Source organism: Lemur catta, chromosome 10, assembly GCF_020740605.2.
Source record: "Lemur catta isolate mLemCat1 chromosome 10, mLemCat1.pri, whole genome shotgun sequence".
NCBI lineage: Eukaryota > Metazoa > Chordata > Mammalia > Primates > Lemuridae > Lemur > Lemur catta.
This window is the reverse complement of record NC_059137.1, coordinates 3,099,241-3,115,796: the sequence shown is the minus strand read 5'-3', so window position 1 is coordinate 3,115,796 and position 16,556 is coordinate 3,099,241. Positions and strand designations below refer to the sequence as shown.

General features: G+C 56.5%; 1 protein-coding gene across 1 annotated transcript in view; it reads right to left on the bottom strand.

Moving 5' to 3' along the window:
• Positions 1-16,556, bottom strand: part of COL5A1 (collagen type V alpha 1 chain) — a 148,679-nt gene that overhangs the window by 109,124 nt on the left and 22,999 nt on the right.

Below are 16,556 nucleotides of genomic sequence, written 5' to 3'. Positions count from 1 at the left end.
GCTGGAGCCGCGGCCAAGGAGGACAACAGGAAATGTCACTGGCACATTTCCCCCTCGTTGTCTGATTAAAGTGTCATTTCCCCGTAGCGGTTCACAGCAAACGTTTAGCACACGTTTGCCCCGGACCTGGACCGACACCACCAAACAACGTGGAGCAGACAGCAAGGGAGGAGCAGACCCTGCTCCCTCCCGGAAGGTTCCTGGCCCTCCATCCAGGGGCCCCTCAGAGAAGGGCAGGGAGATGCCGACCCCCCAACCACCCGAAGCTTGGCCATTCGCGGGCGAGCTCAAGGTTACCCCCAGACACAGAAGTTGGCCTCCATCTGGCAGCGCCTCCTCCCACACCACGAGGACCCCAGAGCCGCGACCACCACAAGGCGCCTGCCCTGAGCCAGGTCAGTTTCACGTGGAAAGTTCAGCTCATGTTACCACAAGCAAGAGGCTCCCTGGGAGTCCGGACATTGCGGTGACAGAACAAGTGTGCCTGCGGCCGGGACGCCACCCTGGGGAAGGCAGGAGCCCACCGACCAGTACCCACCTGCCCATGGGTGTGGACAGGGCTGGCCATGCCCCTTCTGCCAGGCAATCAGAGCACGATGCTACCTTGTCTCAGGTGATCGGCTGGGGACGGACACGTGCCCGGGCCAGGCCAGTGGGGCTCCATCCTGGGGCTTTTTCCTTTGGGAAGGAGGGGCCCTCCCTGCTCTGCTGGCTCCAAGCACAGAAGAGGAACTCGGAGCTGTGGGCTGCTGTCTCCCAGGGGTGGGGCTGCCGGTCTGAGGATGCAGAGAGAGACTCCTGCCACACTGGTTGGGCAGCTGGATCAAGCTGTGCCTGAAGGTGGTCATCTACACAAACTAATATGTTCATTCTTACGCTCATGCCAATTTGGGTTAGGTTCCAACATCAGCCACTGAAACACGAGTGCCCATCCCTGGGTGCAGCAGGGTGAGGCAGTCCTGCCGCTAGAGCTGGGGCTCTCCTGAACTTTCAGTTCCGTGACTCCCTGGCTTCCTCACCAGGTAGGTGTTACTACACACCTGACACCGGCTCAAGAGGAAACTCTCGCTTTTTTCTCAAGGGTGGGAGACCTGGAGGTGAGAAGGGACAGCCAGCGCAGGGGAACCCTGCAGTCAGCTGCACCTGGGCACCCCCGCCAGGGAAGGTGGGTGCTGGAGACAGCCATGCAGCTCCACGGCAGGGCCAAGCAAGCCCTTAGCAAGAGCCCCACCCACCCCAAGCACCTGTCCCCCCAGGAAGGCAGGCCTGGGAGGGAGCAGGCATGGGGCACACTGCACGGGCCACACACACGCAGAGCTGGGCCAGGCTCTGAAGGAGACGGGGCGGGGCCAAAGCTGCAACATGAAGCACCCCCGGTACTCAGTTCCCAGAGTTGCGAGGTCCCCTGCCTTTGGGGCACCATCTCTACAACATGGCTTTGCTGCTGTCCTCTGTCAACATAATCAAGAAACCAGAACACGGAGGGTTGAGGACTTGCCACTTCAGCATGGTGGGGGGCAGCGTGGGGACCCAGGACACTTGGGTCCAGGCGTCCAGGCTGGCCTCCCCTAGTTTACAGAATCGCCGCCTCTTGTGGTCCCTCCAATTTCCTGGGTGGTCTCCGCTGCCACCAGGGCCCAGCCCACCCAGCACTGTCGGTCCCTCAGGCACCTGTGCCACCCCCACTCGCTGCCCCCAAGCCCCCGCGGGGCCCTCGCCTTCCACATCAGAAGCGATGCCGGGTGCAGGTGCCTGGTGAGGCTCCAGGGCACAGCCAGGCCTGGACTCGGCCGTGGGAAGCGATGACCGCACCAGCTGCCGGCCACCTGCCGAGGATGACACAGCGCCCAGCCCTGGGTCCGCTCTCAGACCTGATTCCAAGATGGGTGGTGGCCAGGGGAGGACATCAGGGATCCCGGCTGCGGCTTCCTGGCCTCGCATCGTAACACACCCGTGATGCTCTTCCCAGGCCGCCGGCTTGCGGGCCCTTTCTCCATCGCCCAACGCACAGAGCTGTTTTCCAGCAGGCTTCGAGCGTGTGTTCTCAGACCTCTGTTGCAACAAGTTTAAAAGGCCACCAGACCTTTCCCAGGCCCAGTGCCACCCTCCTGCCGGCCAGGGGATTCCTGTGCCAGAGCTAAAAAAAAAATTAACTTTTAAAAAAGGTGTGGGGAGGCCTGAGAGGAGTCTGGCAGCGCAGGCTCCGCGCGACCTGCCTTCCCATCTCCCCCAGGACGAGACTCCGCCCGGCACAGCACCCGGGAGCAGGTGGGTGTGGGTTTGAAGCCAGCGTCACCCCCTGCTAGGGAAGAGCTCGGTGGGTGAGGCCAGGGAGGACTGCCCCCGCGCGCAGTCCTGTGCTCTGTGGCTCAGCACACACGAGCCCTGCCCTCGTGCTCTTGCTCCCGATGGCGGGGCAGGAAAACATCCCCAGCGGTGGTTCCAGCAGGGCTCACTGTGTGTCCCCGGCGCTCAGGGCAGACAGAGACGGCACTGCCCGTGTGGGGTCCACACCCAGCGTGGGGCCCACTCTGCAAGGTGAGGGTCCTGTGACGTGCCCAGAGGCTCCTGAGACCCTCCACCTGGTGCAAACAAGCCATCTGCAAAAGCTTCATGACACAGAAGTTGTGTTGCTTCCACGTAACCCTCGCCGTGACTGGCTCACACGGTGATAAGTCCCCAGAGAGCAGCAGGTGCCCTGCCCTGCCTTGGCCACCCAAGCCCCACCCAGTCCCCCCACAAGCACCTTCCACTCCACACAGTCTGGATGCTAAAAACTACATTTCCCAGATGCCCTTGCCACAAGGATTTGGGAGGTAAATTCGATTCTACCAATCAAGGAGTGTCCCCTGGAGCTGGAAATGTGAGAGGAAGGTGGCAGCCCATCCTGTGCAGCCAGCAGAGCCACACGAGGCACCAGCATGCAGAGGCAGTCCTGGCGTCCGGGCGGCATAGGTGCCAGGGCCTTGGGACCTGTGAGTTCCTGCAGTCTGGGTGGCAGCCTCACTATGGTGGCAGAATCCGGAATCTGAAGCCTGGCGTCAATGCCACCACCATCCTGCCAGCCTCCGCGAATGGAACGCTCAGGGGGCGCCTTGCCAAGCACTGACCCCAGCGCCTCATCTCCCTGGCGGGGAGGGGACGCCTGGGACAGAAAGGAGTCACAGCCAGAGAGTCCCCCTGAGGCCGGTGGGGGCGATGTGGTGCGACAGAGCTGCTTCCAGGTGGCAGCACCCACCCGGCCCAGAAACACCGACACACACAGGGGCAGGAAAGGGGCGGAGCTGTCTGCGCTGGGCGGGGCAGAGCCCAGCGGGCACGAGAGCTGGCACACGCCACACACACGCGGCACAGCCGTGTTTGTTGAGTGAGCACGCCCACGGCTGTGTGCATGACAGGCCAGGGGTGGGGAAAATGACAATTTTACTGCTGTTCTACTTTTGTGAATTGAACCTCACCTCACCTTGGCACACGAGCTACGGCTGGTGTCTGGCGATGGGCTCCGCTCAGGCCACAGCGAGCTGCGGGCAGAGGCGGCCCCGCCTGGCCCCCACCGTCCCCCCACCCCCACCCCCGTCCAGGAAGGCAGTGGGGCCCGAGGCCCTGAGACGGCCGTGCAGGTTGTGCGTCGGATCTTTCCCTCTAATTCTATTCCTTTTGTCCCCTAAATAAGTGACACGTTGTTAAGCACTGGCAACGGCACAGACGCCTTTGAAGCTCAGATCACCTATCTCTGCGGGATGACTGCTTGGCTACTGTCCCCTCCACCCTACAGGTTAGGAGTTGTGACCCGCCACACCCTGCTCCTTCTTGCCAGCAATGCACCGGGGAGGTCCCTGGGCCACCGAATCCATACCGCGTCCTCGGATCCCACCAGGTTACTCATGACTGGCTTCTCCATGGGGGTGGTGACCCTTCCCTCACCCCCATCCCAGTGCCCCCTAAGCCGGAGCAGGTGTCCCTGAGGCCAGAGCAGGTGCCCCCAAAGCCGGAGCAGGTGTCCCCGAAGCCGGAGCGGGTGCCCCAGAAGCTGGAGCCAGTGCCCCCTAAGCCGGAACAGGTATCCCCGAAGCCAGAGCCGGTGCCCCCGAAGCCGGAGTGGGTCCCCCGAAGCTGGAGCAGCTGCCCGCTGCCGCTACTTCACCATCAAGAAGCGCTTCTCGGAGCGCAGGCTCATCTGCCAGTCTGACCTCCATGCCCTGCCCCGGACCCCTGGCTCCCACCAGCTCATGCCCACAGGGAGGGGCCAGTACTCACAGCACCTTTACCTCGGGGACAGGTTATTTCCAACCCCTCCCCGCAGTGGCTGGATCCAGCGGTCCCGGGCTCAGGGATCTCCGGGCAATGAGCCAGCCCTGTCTGGGTCTCTCTGCCCGACTTTGCCTACAGAGCCCCCGTCCACACACCTGCCATGGAGGCCAAAGGGTCACACATGCACGGGGCATTCAGGATCCCAGCTGCTGGGCAGTGCAGCCGGGGTAAGGCGAGGCATGTGGCTCCGGTCCCCGGCACTCTGCTCTTGCCACACTCAGGCCCATGCTGGGGTGGCTCCAGGCCCCCAGCCGGAGCAGGGCAGCATTTCTGCCTGGCCCCTGAAGCCCCAGGGCCCATCCTCCCCAAGGCCACACCCGGCACTCACAGCACCAAGGTCTCCAGATACCGACCAAGGGCCAAATCCTGCCAATGTCTGGGGACTGCCACAGCGAAGCCAGCGAGAGGGACTCGATGGAATGAACCAGCTTGGGACGGGGCAGGGGGGTGGGGAAGATGGAGAGAGCTGGTTGGGGGAGCTCTGGGGAGGACTGTGTAGGCTCCAAAGTCAACATTGTTATTGTTAAGAGAAAATTTAAGAGCCGTCTACATAAGCACCAAGCTTTAAGTCTTTGAAGTTCTTGGGACAGCGCTACCTAACACGTTCAAGTGAGGTGCAGAGGAGGGTGAGGCTAGGGCAGGGCTGGGGCCGGTGCCCTCCTCAGCCCCCAGCCCGCCCGGGTGGCATCTCCAAGCCACAAGGGCAGGACGCAGCTGGCAGCCCCCCTGCCCTCCCTGGGACTGTGACCCTGCAACTGCTACGCGCACGTCTCTGCAGACTGCAAACCCCGGGAGGGCGGGGGCCCAGCACAGCCCAGCAGACACGCAGTAACTGCTAAGACGCCCTCGGTCTGTTTTGTGTTTGTGAAGGACTCACTGCTGACCCGGACCTGGGACAGGCAGCTACGCCCACGGCTGTCCCTGTGAGTTCCCTTCCAACACGTCCCGGACGCAAAAGAGCAAAGGAGCCACAGCTCTTAACCGACAAGACTGAGGGACGGCCGGTGAGGGAGGGTCTGGCCCAGGGCTAAGGCCCCCCACACCCCACCTCCACCGTGTGGCCTCATCAGTGAGGTCAGCTCAGCAGGTTGAAAAACAAACAGGCGCTTTGGAGGCTCCAACTGGCATTCTTCTCCGGTGACTAACCCATGGGGACGGGGTGGGGGGATATGCCGAGGGCCTGGGGGCTGCAGGCAGCGTGTCCCGGGAGCCTGGCAGGTGGCTTCCCGCTCCCGCTGCCCAGGGCTGCACTGCAGGGTGGAGACCGGAGCCCCAGCGCCCACAAAGCCAGGGCCTGCGCCCAGCTCACTGCCACATGGGAAACGGCCGCCCTGACCCACCGAAAACACCCATCAACTTCCAACTCCTCTGCCCCACATCAAGCCCTCACCTTCGCCCTGTGGCCCGGCGGGATTTCCCCAGAGGCCCCGGCTCTCAGCGGCCCATCCTCTCACCAGTGCCACAGCACTCAGCGTAGCACGACCCCGTCCCGGTGCGTCAGAGCAGTGCCCCCTGGGGTTGTGCAGTGCACAGCATGAGCAACCTCTTCCAGCCCCGGGCCCTGCCTCAAGGCCTTTTGCACCCCTAGGCCCTCTCTGGGCATGGCACAGAGGAGGGCAGCTGTGTGGAGCTGGACACTGGACTGGCACCTGGCTCTGCCCCCCCACAGCGCAGGCCCTGGTCCTCATCCTTGGCCGCGGGTCTTGGAGGCTCACAGGCAGGAACGGATGCAGGGACTTCCTGGCAGGAGCTGGCACCTGGAAGGGTCTTGCTGTCCCCACCCCCCACCCCGTCAGCCTCTGCTGAAGTGTCTCTGACCACCTGTCGGGCCGCCTGTCCCAGAGCCTTCAGGGCCTGAGCCTGGCCCACACTGGGACACCACTCGCCCGGCCCACTGTCTTTCATGGGGCGAGGACACAGCCCATCAGCCCAGCCGGGGACCCTGTTTCAACCTTCACCCCTGATGGCGGCCCCGAGCGGGCCCCCTGGCGCCCGTGTGTTTGCCCATAACTTCTGGCTCACTGTTTCCATTTCTAAGAGCAAAGGACCCACCCAAACAGCCTCCTGGGGGATGCCTTCTCCTGACCAGAGGGCATCACTGCCCGCACCACGCTTAGCATACGATGCTCTGTGCGAGTCACTCGTGCAAGTCACCCACCTGGCTGGCCCCACCCCGCTCCATCCCCGGGGTGGGCTTGGCGTGGATCTCAGATCCCCCATACGTGAGCCCGTGGCCCTAGGCAAAGGGGGTCTCATCATGGAGGGCCCCTCGCGGGGTCAGGGCTGGCGGGAGTCCAGTGGCTGCCTGCAGCTCGTGGGCAGTGCTGGCTCAGCCGCCCAGCCTGAGATCTGACCACCAGACAACGCCGGGCCACCTCCCCAGGCCCCCAGGCAGCACCACAAAGCAGGAACGAGGCAGGGAGGGGCCGTGGGCTGCAGGCTGTGGCCCCAGGGACTGCGTTTCTGTGACCAGACAAGGAGGCCCAGAGACAGAAGCATATTTCAGCAGGGTCCTCGCTACCACACCGCGGTATCGTTTAAGGGTGACACACCGTGAAGGGAGGCTCAGCATGCAGTGAGATTGACGGGACCTGAAAGGCTGAAGGCATCTGGGACAACAGAGGGCAGAGGCCACATGACCCTGTCACAGAGCTGATGACCACCAGTGGGGACCAGCACGCAGGGCTCCACTCGGATTCTGCTCAGGCACCCAGCACAGACCCACACCCCGCCCACCAGGCAGGGGAACACCGACCCCCGACCCCTGCACCTCCTCCCAGGACTGGGAGCCCCCCCCACCGGGCAGTAGGCTCTGCCTTGGGAAAAGGCAGGCTTTTCAGGGGTCACCCAGGTACAACCAGGCTGAGCTCCCCGCTGCCGCTCCGTGACCCAGGGCCGAGACCGCCTTCTCTTCCCGGCAAATGCCCATCCCATTTTGTCTGTGCCCTGGAGGGCGAGAGTCCTGTCGGGTCACGCAGGGACGCAGCAGCTCCACAGCTAGCACCGCCCACACCCTGCCCCAAGGGATCCCTGAGGCGCGGCTGCACACACAGGGGCCGGAGGCCAGCGCAACCAGCCCGTCATGGGGGGCTGGCTGAGGCCTTGGCACCCCATGTGCCTACAGGCCCTGGGCTTGTGCCCAAACACCTCGCCTCCCTCATTCACGACAGCAGCCCCCAGAGTCGGCCCCTGCGTCTGTACATATGAAACTCAGACTGAGAGCGGGTAGGGAAGTCGCCCAAGGGCCCACTGAGGTCCACACAGCCGTCTGTTTGGGCCCAAAGTCTTGGTTCTTCCCTCTGCACCACGGGGCAGACGCTCGGTGAACGCTGCTGAGACGCTGCAGACGGACGGCTGGGGGCCTCCTTCCACGGGGGGGTCATCGGGGGCGCCGGGCAGTGACCAAGACAGGGAGGCTCGCCCCGGGGACAAGCGGACGTGTTCTTGGCTAGATGTTCAGGACTTTGGAGACCCTGCGTGGACAGAAGGACCCCAGGATCCGAGCTGCGGGGACGACAGGGAATCACAACCCCGGCGGATGGGACAGGGACGAGGCGGAGGGGCCTCTCCTGTCTAACTTTCTAAATGTTAAGATGCCACACTGGGTGCCACTCGAGAAGGCAGCCTGGAGACACAGCCTCCCCTGTTCCTGCATCTGCACAGGGCTGCAGCTGAGCTCGGCAAACCCTCATTAAAGGACTGAGGCCCCGGCACCCGGAGGAGGAACGAGAGCATGGGGACGGGCAGGGAAGGGACAGAAGGATGAGGTGGAAGGAGGGGACAGAAGGATGGGGACAGACGGTGGGAGGAGCAGGGGTGGGGGTGGATCGGTGTGGGCCTGAAGGAATCAGGAGCACCGTCATCCCGAACACCCAGGGGATAAACCTCAATTTCTCAGAGACTTGGGCACCAACATCCACCGACACTTCCCCGGCCTGGGAGGCCTCGCTCTCCCCCAGGACCAGTGAAGGGCCGCATCTTGTCCCCATGGCAACCGCCTCCCAGGCAGAGGCACTCTGCACTTGGGCCCAGCACCTCGGAGGCCTGCCTGGAGGAATGGCGGATGCTCTGGGTAGTGCAGACGTGTGGGCCTCCCGCGGCCTCCTGGGGAGTCAGGCCACTTGGGACAGACCCCAGAGGGGAACTGCTGCCCAGCCCCCATGCCAGCAGGGCAGGGAAAGTGCCTCGGGCCTGGCCTGACTCCCAGGCTGGGCTGGAGAACACATGGGCTGCCTTGACCTTCTGCCTCTCCCGGGCCAAAGGCTCTCGTCTCCTGCCCAGCAAGTTGAGAGCTCCGAGAAGCCATTTTATGGTGAAAGTTCAGCTGGCATCACCCCACTTAGGAACACACTGTGGCTATGGAGGGGCCGCAGCGCGAGGCAATTCCCCCCTGCACCTCATCGGGGGGCCGGCTGCCCGTCTCCCACCTGCCCCTGAGGCTGGCCTAGAGTTTGGACACCTGGCACCTCCACTTCCCTTGCACACTGGCCAGGCGCCAGCCGGGTGCCCTCTGCAAGGTGTGAGCACACGTGCCTGCCCCCACCCTAAACCCGCAGGCACCGACAGTCCAGCTGGTGACACCCGGATGGAACGGTCACCCCCGATGCACACATACTGCTGCCCGATGAAAGCCGTGCCCAACCGAGGACGCAGCGGAGGGACGGGCTGACCAGGCTGCCGTGTGCAGACACAAAAGACCCTGGAGGGGGACTGACAGAGCACCGTGCACACTCTGGGGCCACACAGGAATGCCCCGGGCACAGGCCACCCACCTGCCCACGGGGCAGCACTCGCCAGATGCAGCACAGAGTCCCAGGCAAGGGCAGGGCTGGGCCACCTCTGTGACTGGCTCCTGCTGTTCCTGCAGCCGCAGCTGCATAGACCAGACCCAAGACTCCGCATTGAGAACTGGCAGGAAACGCCAGCAGCCAGGGGACAACCTGTCCCGAAGAAGTTCCAGACGCACCCAATTCCCAGAGCACCTGCGCTGCAGCTTCTTGTGCGGGCCGTCGCTGCCCTCCACCTGTCTGTCGGAATAGGTGTTCCTCTAGCCCTGTCATTTCTCAAAGGACTGTGAGCAGAACAGAACGTCACCAGGGACACCCTGCCCGCAGCCATCTGCCAGAGATGGCACACCACAGTGCTGCCGCCCGGCACCGCGCACATGGGCACTGCCAGCGGGAGCCTCTCACTCCGCAAGCAGAACCCACAAGCGTGACGGGGAGCCAGGTGAGTAGCCAGGTCTCCTCAAGGTACGTCATCGCCTTGTCCTGGAGGACAGGGGCTGGGGGTGGCGCCAGCAGCCAGATTCCACCTGCTGGGGTTGGCCGTGTTTGCACAGGCGAGCTCCGCATGGTCCACCTGCTTCCAGGAGAACCCAGAGGGTGGGTGGCTGCCACTGGCCCCGGTGCCACACTGGCAGAGGGGTGAGGACAGGCCCATGTCTTCCATCTCTGCACCCTGGGCCTCGCCCAGGCCTGGCACCCGAGAAGTGCTCACGAAGCCGTACTAAGGGTGGAGGGCAGGCACGAGACAACTGCAGAACTGCACCAGCTTCAGACCAGACTCTCACGGGCCCGGCAGACCCAAACGGCTCCTTGAAATGGACAAGCGGCACCAGTCACTGGCTCAGCTGGGCTGCCACAGGGCCTCATGCAGTCATTTTCCACTGAGCACCTGTGACACACCAGGTGCAGGTTGAAGGTCCACACCATTCCTGAATGAACCCTTCTGTCCTTCCAGAGTCAGGGGCAAGGCCCTGGCCCCACTGACCGGAGCATTTCCAGAAAGTCTGTCCCCACAGGAGGCACACGGACCTCCTGCATGTTCTGGCAGAGACTTCAGGCCTTAGAAGGCAATGACAAACATCTTCCCCTATACTGAAATGCTCAACAGAACCAGGTACAAGGACAGACCCTAAAAACCACAAGCAGCTCCACCACGCTAGGCCTCAGTTTCCCCACTATAAAGCAGGTGTAATAGCAGGACTGGCCTCCCCCAGGACGCTGTGAATGGCAGCTGAAATTAGCAGCTATGATGAGGCTGGATGCTCACGCTCCTTCGCACCCTTGAGATATTTTGACTAAAGTGGCATCCAAGAGAGACCCTTTGCCTAAAGAAGGTCAAGGAGAGTGAGAAAACCCACCACAAACTGTGATGAACCTCCACTGCCTGGGCCCTCAGTGTCTCCCCGGGACCCCTCTCAGCCAGACATGCCAGCCCCCCAGCACTGGACCGGCAGGAGGGGCTCCAGTGACCTGCTGTTCCCTGGACTGTGAGCTCCGTACCCTTAACCACAGGGGGAGGAGAGAGCTCAGCCCTGAGCAGATGCTCAGTGCACAAAGAAAGGAAGGAAGACACGAGCAAGGCAGGTGATGAGCAAAGCAAGGAACAAATCAACAAACCAACCAATAAACAGATGATCAAACCAACCAGTGAGCAAATGAAGAAACAACTCAACCAATAAACTAGTGAAGGAACAAGCAAACCAACCAACCAATGAACAAATGAGCAAACCAACCAATGAATAAATGAGCAAACCAACCAAAGAATAAATGAAGGAACAAATGAACACACCAACAAATGAACAAGTGAATCAACAAACCAACAAACAAATAAGGGAGGAACAAATGAACAAATCAACCAACGGACAAATTAAAGAACAGTGCATTCTGCGGACTCAAGTTAAATGCCCGCAGCAGCAGAAGCCTTGGGGCAGCAATTCTGCGGCAGCTCCACTGGGATGTGCTCATGCATTGACCTGGCGTTTCCCCCTTCAGGGCCGAATCCTGCAGGGAGTTCTACTCTGTGCAAGGACACCCAAGGCTTGCCTGTAACAGCAACGAACTGGACACAGTAAATGCTCATCAGTCAGGTCTGGTGAAACCAACAAAGTTGCAACTGTGACACACACTGCAGGGGCTGGACAGAAAGGGGTGGATCCGGATGGCCCCACACGGAACAACGGTGGAGACGCATCACTAAGTGGAAATAGCAAGTCGTGGAAACATTTGTAAAGCTCCACCCCTTTTATGTCAAAATAAATGAAAGATGTCAATGTGATCTGAAAACACATGATGTAAACACACACGAAAAACGTTTAGAACAATAGCAGTCAAATATTAAGGGGCCACCTCTGGGGCAGGGCGGAGATTTGGTAGAATAATGGAAGGGAATGTCTGCTTCTCACTCTCCAAAGACATCTGCTTCTTAAAACTCATGCAAGTGTATAGCCGCATAAAACATGCCTAATTTTATTCACAAAAAAATGCCAAAGCAAAATTTTAAAGCGTAGAAGTTTAAAAATGGCCATAAACTCTTGAATGCAAGGTGGGCTCTGTGACAGTGTGACCAGCGGAATGTGATGGAAGCCACACAGTGCTAGCTCCCGGACCTGCACGTTAAGACACTGGCAGGTTCTACCTCCCGTGTCTCTGGGAACACTGCTTGGAACCCAGAAACCATGCTGTGGGGAAGCCCAAGCAGCCCCTGGGAGAGTCCCAGGAGAAGAGTAACCCAGGCCCCCAGCCAACAGCCGCAGTGTGGCTCCCAGACGACAGCCAGCGCCAACGGCCAACCACAGGGGAAATGGATCCTTCAGCCCCGGTCACGCTACTCAAACTGCAGCCACGTGGAAGCCAACAAGCCCTGCCCAAAATGCAGATTCTCAACCAAAATTAGAGTTTGCTATTGTCTCGAGACATTAAGTCGGGGTGACTTTCATGCAGCAGTAGTTGGCCTCAAGAAAAGGCAATAAACAGGGAGACATAACAGATACACGGAGACGCTCTTGCAGCTACAGAGGAGGGGGAACTAACAGCAAGCCATGTTCAATGTCACTAGCAGTTAAATAAATACAGATGAAGTCACCTTTGTCTCCCATCAAACCGGAAAAATATATACATACACTTTTGAGACAGAGTCTCGCTCTGTTGCCCTGGGTAGAGTGAAGTGGCATCATCACAGATCACTGCAGCCTCAAACTCCTGGGCTCAAGCGATCCTCCTGCCTCAGCCTCCCAAGTAGCTGGGACTACAGGCATGCACCACCTCACACAGCTAATTTTTTCTATTTTTAGTAGAGACAGGGTCTCATTCTTGCTCAGGCTAGTCTTGAACTCCTGACCTCAAGCAATCCTCCCTCCTCGGCCTCCCAGAGTGCTAGGATTACAGTGTGAGCCACCACACCCAGCCCAAAATATTTTTTTTAATGGACCAAATTTTGGCAAGGATGCCAATTCTCATTCGGCACACATGGGAGTCTAAATTGACACCTTTCAGGAGACAGTTTGACAGTTGGCACTAAAAGTCTTAAAACCATTCATTGTCTTCATGCACCTGTGGGCATTTACCTTTAGCACTGATCAGAGACACACACGATGCTGACTGACCACAGTGGCTCTGTGCAACACCAAGACACTTGGAAAGAAAGCAAGTGTTCCACCTGCAGGGACTAAATACATATGGTGCACTCTGCATAGCAGAACATCGCAAGCCATTAATATATGTCTTAATATTACATTAACATTTATTTCATTTATTAATAATTATTAATATGAATAAGAGGATATTTAATCATGTAAGGAATTGCTCATGGTACTTTTTGTTTCTGTTAAGTCAGGTTTACGGGGGTATAATTCACATACAGTGAAATTCACTCTTTTTAAATGTGCAGTTCAGTGAGTTTTGATAAATGGATAATCCCGTAACCCCCACCACAATCGAGATACAGAATGTCGCTGTCACCCGGGGAGCTCTGGTCTGGCCACTGCGGATGTTTTCTCTGTCCCTGTAGTTTGCCTTTCCCCCAGAGTCACATAAAGGGAATCATGTCACCTGTGGTCCTGGTGTCTGCTTCTGTCACTTGGCACAAGCCCCATGCCAGCCTGTGTCAGGGACCTGCTCCTTCTGCTGCCCGTGGTGTCCCACCGCAGGGATGTGTTCCACGTGTTCATCCCTGAGCTAGTTGATGACACGTGGGCTCTTTCCAGTTTGAGGCTATTATAATAAAGCAGCCTGTGAACGTTCACATACATGTCTCCGTGTGGACACACGTCATCATTTCTCTTGAGCGAATACCTAGACGTGAAATTGCCGTGTCCTGTGGCACGCGCATGGTTAATTTTATTAAAAATCGCCACACTGTTTTCCAAAGCAGGTGCACATTTTGCATCCCCATCCAGAATGCGTGACGGTTCCCATACCCTCCCCAGCACTGATGCATGTGGTGGGATCTCCTCGTGGCCTTAATTTGCATTTCTGTGATAACTAATGCCGACAAACATCTTCCCAGGTGCATATCAGCCATTCCTGTGTCTTCTTTTGGGAAACATCTGTTCAAATCTTTTGCCCAGTTTTAAATTGGGTCACTGGTCTTCTTGAGTGAAGTTGTAATCATATTTTATATATTCCAGACATAAGTTCCTTATCAGATGTGTGTTTTGCAAATACTTTATTCCTCTCTTATTACTTTTCCATTTTCTTAACAGTGCCTTTTGAAGAGCACAAGGTTTTACTTTAATAAAATCTGATTTATCAGCTTTCTTTTTAAATCTATTATGGCTCATAGTTTTGTGTCCTTAGAAATCTTTGCCTAACTCAAGGTCAGAAAACTCAAGATTTTCTTTTTTGTTTTATCCTTTATATTAATAGCTTTAAATTGTACATTTAGATCTATGATCCATGTTAGTTTTTGTATATTATTTGAGGTAAGGGTCAAGGTGTATTTTATTGCAACTGGAAGTCCAATTATTTCAGCATCATTTTTTGATTAAGACGATCCTCTTATTGAATTATCTTATCACTTTTTTGGAAAATCAAATGATTATATGTGAGTCTGTTTCTGGACTCTGCTCCGTTCCACTGGTCTGTGTGTCTTTCTGTCAACACTACATGCCTCGATCACAGCAGCTCTAGAGTAAGTCTTAAAATCACACAGCACAAGCCTGCCAGGGGTCTTCCTTTTCAAAACTGTTGTAATTATTTTAGGTTCTTGGCATTTCCATATAAATTTCAGAATTATCTTGTCAATCTCTATTTTTAAAAAGCCTGCTGGAATTTTAATTGGCATTACATTAAATCTGTAAATCAGTTTGGGAGAAAATAATATCTTAATATGGAGTCTTCTGGTCTATGAGAACGATCTATCTCTGCATTTCTTTAGATCTTTGATTTCTCTAAGAAATATTTTGTAATTTTCAGCAATAGGTCTTGCACTTCTTTGTTTAATGTATCTCTTAAACATTTCGTATTTTGATGCTATTACAATGGCTTTTTACATTTATATTTCCTTTTTTTATTATGTTTCTTTTTCCACATACCTTGGAATAGATTTCTATTTCCAACTGTTCATTGCTACTATCTAGAAATATAATTAATTTTTATATATTGGCTTTGTACCCTGTCACCATGATAAACTTACTAGTTCTAGAAGTTAATTTGTAGTGGCTTAAAATTTTTTACATAGTCAATAAAGTGGTCTGCAAATACAAACAGTTTTACTTCTGCCTTTCTAATCTATATGCCTTTTATTTTATTTTCTTGCCTTATTCCGTAGGCCAGGACTGCATCCAGTGCCGGACAGGGTGACAGGAGCAGATGTCCACACCTTGTTCCTGATCTTGGGGGAAAAAACTCAGCATGTAGATTTCATGCAGACGTCCTTCACCAGGTTCAGGGGATTCCCTTTTATTCCTCGTTTCCTGAGATTGGCTCATCATATTTTAAGTTTAAAACTATTACAAAGTAGTGTGTAATCCCAATTTTGTAAATACAGACATAGAACAAATAGTAGGAAATAAATACCTCAAAATGTTCCTTTAGTAATTTCTTTGGCTGCACTTAATAGAAACCAGTATCACCATCATCACCATCATCACCATAATCGTAATGGTTTAAACAAGTAAGGGATTATGATATTTTTATTTTTGGTAGTTTATACTTTTTGGTAGTTTTAACATTTTTACAATGAACCTGCACTGCTTTTGTGACAGATTAATGGAATAATAAATGCCAATCAACGTGCAGAGGAAAGGGCATTATGTAGTTAAATATGCAGCCTCTCTCCACGTCTACCTGAAACTGCAGACAGTCACAGACCTCCTGGCCCGCACCCTGGCAATGGGTGATTCTCAACAGGCCTTTATAAAACAAAACCACACACACACTTCCCAGGAATGTCTCATTCCCAGGGCTGTGACATCGGAAGTGGGCCACCCCACACACCATGAGCCCTCACAGGGCCCCTTGGTCAGGCCCAAGTGCAGCTCACACGAGTCCTTTCGGGCTAAAATGTGGACAACGACCAGCGTATCCGCTGGCTCGCGGCTCCTCCCCAGCACGGGAGTCCACCGACATTTGCCTTAGATTCCCGTCAGAACAGACAGCTTCAGACAGAGAAGAAAACTGCCCCCGGAGATGGTTTAACACCCATTAAACGCTGCAAAGCAAACAACATGACAGATGAAGTTAAAAGGAAGATATTTCCAGCCACAAATGACAGCCCCCTGTCCACTCAACTCCTTCGCACACACGTCCAGCTATGTTATTCCCGAGCAGGCCCAGATGGAGCGCCCGGAGCCCAGGCTGCCAGTGCTCCTGGGACAGTTTTGTTGGTCCTGTTGATGCCGCTCTGAAATTATTTCATTCAAGTATGTGATGCAAGTGAAAGAACAACACACGGGGTCGCTCTGACCTTTGCGGGAATATTTTACATGACCTCCCCGAGGACCAGAAGGCCTCCATAACCAGAGCTACGCAGGCTTTCAAAACGCTCTAGGACTCAAAACCAGCAGCGCGGACACTAAATGAACACAGAACTGGGTAAGGACCACATAAAGGCCCCCAAAACATGCACCACAAATTGGGGGCAGAACTCAGAACCTGCTTCCAGCCATAAGCCTGCAGCACCAGTCCCAGCTGAACTCCCTGGGCCCCACACTCAGCGGGTTAACGAAGCCGAGTTTCAAGGTCTCCTCCAGGGTGCACAGCGAGGGGTTCTCCCGGTGTCACATTTGCAGGCCCAGAAAACTCAGTCAGCCCTCCCGGAAGTGGGGGAGTCAAGTGTGTGGAGCTGAAATCCTCATCCACCCTGCTGCCCAGAACGAGGCAGGCAAAGGTAAGAGCAGCCTCCCTTACCTCCATGGCCTCTCCCCCTCTGCCCCAGCCCAGGCCGGCCCCTCTCTCACCCATCTCTGGGCACCCCCGGACATCAGCTCCACCCCACCCCACACCCTGGGGGTGCTCTGG